Source organism: Macrobrachium nipponense, chromosome 23, assembly GCF_015104395.2.
Source record: "Macrobrachium nipponense isolate FS-2020 chromosome 23, ASM1510439v2, whole genome shotgun sequence".
Classification (NCBI taxonomy): Eukaryota; Metazoa; Arthropoda; class Malacostraca; order Decapoda; family Palaemonidae; genus Macrobrachium; species Macrobrachium nipponense.
This window is the reverse complement of record NC_061090.1, coordinates 14,687,383-14,693,516: the sequence shown is the minus strand read 5'-3', so window position 1 is coordinate 14,693,516 and position 6,134 is coordinate 14,687,383. Positions and strand designations below refer to the sequence as shown.

General features: G+C 36.6%; 3 long non-coding RNA genes across 3 annotated transcripts; all 3 read left to right on the top strand.

Moving 5' to 3' along the window:
- The first annotated feature begins 998 nt into the window (after positions 1–998).
- Positions 999–1,471, top strand: LOC135196254 (uncharacterized). Its single transcript, XR_010310353.1, has 3 exons — positions 999–1,078; positions 1,207–1,299; positions 1,429–1,471. It is a non-coding gene; the product is annotated as an uncharacterized LOC135196254 (long non-coding RNA).
- Positions 1,472–1,768: 297 nt separating this feature from the next.
- LOC135196247 (uncharacterized) lies at positions 1,769–2,335 on the top strand. The gene is made up of 3 exons (XR_010310351.1): positions 1,769–1,943; positions 2,086–2,168; positions 2,297–2,335. It is a non-coding gene; the product is annotated as an uncharacterized LOC135196247 (long non-coding RNA).
- Positions 2,336–2,510: 175 nt separating this feature from the next.
- LOC135196244 (uncharacterized) lies at positions 2,511–3,799 on the top strand. The gene is made up of 4 exons (XR_010310349.1): positions 2,511–2,717; positions 2,993–3,075; positions 3,220–3,302; positions 3,493–3,799. It is a non-coding gene; the product is annotated as an uncharacterized LOC135196244 (long non-coding RNA).
- The last annotated feature ends 2,335 nt before the right edge of the window (positions 3,800–6,134 follow it).

Genomic DNA, 6,134 nt, shown 5'->3' with positions numbered 1-6,134 from the left:
CTGGAAGGGCTACAAACATTGCAGATGCAGTGAAGAACATTGCAAGTGCTTGGACGAGGTGAAGACGACCACTTTAAATGGGGCCTGGAGGAAACTGTGTCCACAGTTTGTGCAACAGTTTTGAAGGTTTTGACCAGGCAGAAGACGTCGAGACTGTGACGAGAAGATCGTAGGGCTAAGCAAGAGGCTGAAACTAGATCTTGAACCTGATGATGTAACAGAGCTGCTGGCTTCCCATGGAGAGGAATTGTCTGCAGAGGACTTACTTAGAACTTGAACAACAAATGATTGAGGAAAGAGGAGGCGGCACCAGAGCCAAAACCCAGGTCATTAACTGTGAAAGGCCTTGTCAGAGGTTTTACTCATCTGGAGAGAGCCTTGGCTTCTTTTGAGGCAGAAGACCCTAACGTTTCTAGGTTTGACAAAATCAAGAGAGGAATCATGGATTTGGTGACTTTCTACAAGGAGACCCTGAAGGAGAAGCAGACGAAGAGAAGTGTGCAGTCCAGGCTTGACACTTTCTTTCACAAGTCTCCAGTACCACCACCTCCCACTCCTAGTCCTGGTAAGGAATTCTGAACTGTTTTTACTAATTTTATGTACATAGTGTACATATTAAAATGTGTAATTTTTTAATGTAACAACTAAATGTAAGAGTAAATTGTAACTTCATTAATTTTCATCATTTGTAATTTTATTGCAGAAGTGGTGACAGTTCCAGATCCCCCTGTACTACCTGTGACAGTTCCAGATCTTCCTGTACTACCTGTGACAGTTCCAGATCTCCCTGTACTACCTGTGACAGTTCCAGATCCCCCTGTACCTGGACCCTCTGTATCAGCCCGCCCACCTGTACGTGTACAATCAGGTAAGCAATTTCATTTTCTCATTTTCATGTTGGAAATTGTTTACACCCTACATACATACGTACACTAACTTACATAGTGGTACAATGTGTTTGATGTTGCATAACCTTATTATTATTTTTTTTTTTCATTTCAGACCCCTTTGATAGTGACAGTGACCCAGATGACCCTGAGCCTTTTCCATGGTTTTGATGCCTCGCCCTATACATCAGGTAAGGAATCCTTAACAAATTTGTATAAAATGTTTTATAAATTGCTAATAGAAATTTATTAAAAGTGTACATATGCTACAATTACATCCACCTTATAATATATTTATGTACCCTATCATTCTTTCCAGATGTAGATGTTCCCTCATCAGTTGATACGAGTATCACCTCTCCAGAGCCCAAATCAGTTGATACGAGTAGTATCACCTCTCCCATTCCTTCAGGTAAAAGAATTCTTCATTTTTTATATTGAACATACGTATTCACACATACATATGTCAAACAGTAATAAACAATGTGCGATAGTTACAGTAGTAGTAACTATCATTTTTATATATTTTTTATCATTCCAGACTCCCAAGCACCTGCCCATCCCACTCCATAGCCCAGCCACCCACTCATGTACCATATGGCCATCCCAGTAAGCAAGCCAACCACTAGAATTTGGTAAGGACATTTTTTTTTTTATTAATGTTTTATTATTACATATGTAATAACCATGTTATGTATGTAACATACATACTATATAATCATATGTACTATTCATTATCATTCCAGACTGGCATGCACCTGTGACTTACATAAACCAGACCTCTACATAGCTACATGTCTTCATTTTGCTGAAGGTAAGGAATTCTCAGTTGTGTTTAATGTTTGCATACGTACAATAAAATTTTGTACACCTAAGTGGTTACATACTGTCCTTTAATATTAATTCTTCATTCCAGACTGCCCATCATCCTAGCCTGTTATCTGTGATAAAGCACACTGAAGTTAGGTTTGGAATGCATCCTTATCATGAATGCTCTACACCTCCACCTCCATCTCCCACAACCTAGGTAACAGCTTTGAGACTCACTAAAAGTTGGTAAGTTATGTAAGGAATTTCTAAATTAAGTTTTATACTACATGTTATATGTGATATTAAACCACTGTATGGTGCATATTACTGTATGTAACTTACTATGCATAGAGTACTTACTGACAAAATTATTTTTTGTACATTCCAGAACCCCCTGAATGATGTAGGCTATGGGGCCACATAAGACTTTGTCCATCCAGGGTTACATTGAACGACAACTTTAAACTAAAAGTAAGGAATTAATTAACATACATTAACTCTTTTAGTACTCTTGATATATCTACAGTAATTAACATATTGCATTCACAACTTTCTGTAGTGTATATTTTGTACACTAATTTTGTTACTTTTCCTTCCAGAACCAACATTTTTCACACAACTCCAGGTTGTACTAACAAATTACTACTACAAGTGTCATCAAGGGATAACTACAAGTAGAAGCACCATTTTTGGATGGAAAAAACCCCTTCAGGAAGTATACGTATCACATGTAACATGTAGTGTAACAAAGTATGAACAGTAAGGTTTTTACATACAGTATGTACATATTACATACGTACATCAACTTTTTTTTTACAGGAATTTCCAACCAAGTTTGATTATGTACATACATGTTATAAACCACTGTACGTATGGTTACTGTATGTAACTTACTAAACATACATAACATGACTTAACTTTGATACTTTTTTGGTACATTCCAGAAAACCAGGACCCCCTCCATGATGCAGGCTATGGGGCCACATAAAACTTTGTCCAGGGTTACTACATAACATAAAGGTAAGGAATTATACATAGTGTAGTAAACATACATTAGTAAGTTTTATAGTACATACTAAAAAAAAGTGACCAAGATCTCTCACATGGGATAAGTGATCAAGGTCCCTCATGGAATTACGTACATACTGTACACTCCCTGCTGAACAGGGGGTGTAGACCAATCATTTATACTATGCATACCAGTTGATATTAAACCACTGTATGGTGCATATTACTGTATGTAACTTACTATGCATAGAGTACTTATTGACAAAATTATTTTTTGTACATTCCAGAACCCCCTGAATGATGTAGGCTATGGGGCCACATAAGACTTTGTGCATCCAGGGTTACATTGAACGACAACTTTAAACTAAAGGTAAGGAATTAATTAACATACATTAACTAAGTTTTATACATGTTATATATGTGATATTAAACCACTGTATGTGCATATTACTGTATGTAACTTACTATGCATAGAGTACTTACTGACATACTAATTATTTTTTGTACATTCCAGAACCCCCTGAATGATGTAGGCTATGGGGCCACATAAGACTTTGTGCATCCAGGGTTACAAAGCAGGACAACTTTAAACTAAAAGTAAGGAATTAATTCACATACATTAACTTTTTTACTCTTGATATAACTCAAAGTAAGGAATTATAAACTAAAAGTAAGGAATTAATTAACATACATTAACTCTTTTACTCTTGATATCTATAATTTACATATTGCATTCAGGACTTTGTGTAGTATTTTGTACTAATTGTGTTATACTTTTACCTTCCAGAGCTACCAGACTGGGATTTTAGTGTACTCCAGGATCTACCAAATACTACTACGAAGTGTACAGTGCATAATATAGTGTTTAGTGTATAATCTAACCTAAGGATTAAGTGTAGTACATTGTGCTTTATAGTGTCACAAGAGTTTAATAAAGAATTATACCTTCAAGAACCATCCTTTGCCATTGAAATAACCACACTACACATCATGCAATATACTTGCATGTCACACAGGTAAGGTCTCTAACTTTTTCTTAGTTTAAGGCATATTTCCAAGTGTCGTTCCGGCTTACGACGATTTTCGGCTTACGACGCGCCTCAGAACGAACCCGTCGTAACCCGGGGACTGCCTGTACTTCATATGAATCCTCACCCAATGTTTTTTGTTGTTTTTGTTTTTTTTTTTTTTTTTTTTTTTTTTTTTTCCATGCCAGCACCAAAAAACAGCCCCAAGGTACTGCAATTATCAAACTGCAGTTATCAAACACTATCCCCCTCCTTCAAATACTGAGATGCAAAGATAGACTTGCACTTCCAGTAGGTAGACTGAAGAATGGAAGTTATACGTTTAAAAATTCTAAAGCTTTGTCTCTCCCTCCTGTGTTATAGTACTAGTTCATAACAAAGCTTATTGGATTTACTATTACTTTACTAAAAATTTAAATATCAGTCAAAATACGTACTTATTCCTTATTAGGGACTGAACCTCGATGGCCAGTTCACATCTAGGTTTACCTTGTCATTAAAAACAGAATAAGGTATTATGCAGTAATAATACAAATAAGAGATAAGTTTAGAAACTCAAAATACTAGAGGTAACATTTAATGTTTATAAAACAACAAAATTAACTTTTCCATTCAATTTTCATAAACACCACAATTCACTTTTGAATACAATGTTTATAAAACAAAATTAACTATTTCCATTTAAACATATCATTTGCATAAAATACATTAATAGTCTTCACAAATGCTAGACACTATGCTTGAGTCAGATGAAGACTGCCAGCTGGATAGCTGGCATGAAGCCCCGAGAACCTCAGGTTCCAGTCAGGACAGAACACTATACTTGTGCCATCAAAACAATGGCAAAACAAAAAAATAATAATAATAAAATAAATAAATAAATAAAAAATTAGCATTGCTTGGAAAAAAGACTAAGACAGGTTTATAATGCAGTCCTAAAGTTTGTTCTATACAAATTTATACAAATGCTATAATTCAATTTTTTGCTTACAAATTTATCATTTACATAAGCAATTTAGAAGGGAAAACTGAACTTAAAGAGAACTCCAGCTTGTGATTAGCCCCTCTACAGGAGCTTTCACTTCCCTTGGTACCAAATTAATGGGAAAAGTAGTGCACTTAGCACTTTTAGCACACAGATTCTTCAGCCAGCTTTATCTGATAGCAATGCCTGCACTACTGCCTAAGCTGTTGCCAAAAGTAGCTACTTCAGGATGCTGTTTCCCCCTGATCACTCTCATTCAGTAAAGATATAACAAGTATCATAAGGATTATAATGCCTTGGGAATTCATGAGTGCTCCCATCCAACTGGATCCTCAAGCACTTCTTGCTCTTCATTACTGCACAAAGACAGTTTTCACATGACTACCCCTCAGCAGTCTTGTCAAAGAGTGTGAATCAAGAGACTCCCTTTGTAGATTCCTTACACACTCACCAGGCAATGGATGCAGGCAACTTACACATTTTTAAACATCTAGTAGCACAATAAATTCTACCAATTTTACTTCTGTATAGTATGCAGTTTTACTTCTATACAGTTTAACTTCTGCCTGATTTCAGCTTCCTACAAAAAGAAAAGGAGGGTTATTAACCAACAATGATGTTTTGCAGATGGGGGAAAGTGAGATTCTTCCACCTAAACCAGAAAAAGTTACTTTGAGCGTGGTATGCCAGCACTGCTTCACAACCCTGTTCACACCAGTGATCATTCAAATGTTCATAAACCTACTCATTCCTAATCCTATCCTCCCTCCATTACACCATTCATCCATCTTAATTTTTTCACCTCTTCTACATCCAGTTTCTTCTCCTCTGCCTTTGTCATACTGACATTTTCTGTACCATACAGCATAGCTGGTCTGACCTCTTCCCTACGGAACTGTCCCTTTAGTTTTAGTGGCAATCTTTTGTCACAAAGGACTCCAAAGGCAGCTCTCCAATTGTTCCACCCTGAATGTATCCTGCATTTTACTTCCTCACCCATTCTTCCACTGGCCTCTACTATAGACTTATTTATTTGCCTATCTTATTTATTTCTTTCCATCCAACATTGTATGTACTCTCCTTGCCATCCCTGTTAATGGTGGTACACATATATTCTGTCTCAAACATGCTTATCATCACACCTTTATCCTCCAGTGCTACTCTCCACCTCTCCAACTTCCCCTTCAGAACCTCCATCCTCTCTGCACACAAAGCAATGTTATCTGCATATAATACATATGCCCCATGGCACTGTCTCTCTTACTTCCCCCATCCAGCTATCCATCACAATGTAAAAATAAATGGTAATAGATTAGACCTGATATTCACAGATGTTCCAGCTATTGTCAAGTTCGAGGTCTGTGAATATACAGGAACTTCTGATTACTGCACCAAAGATGGACATATCTGTCAATC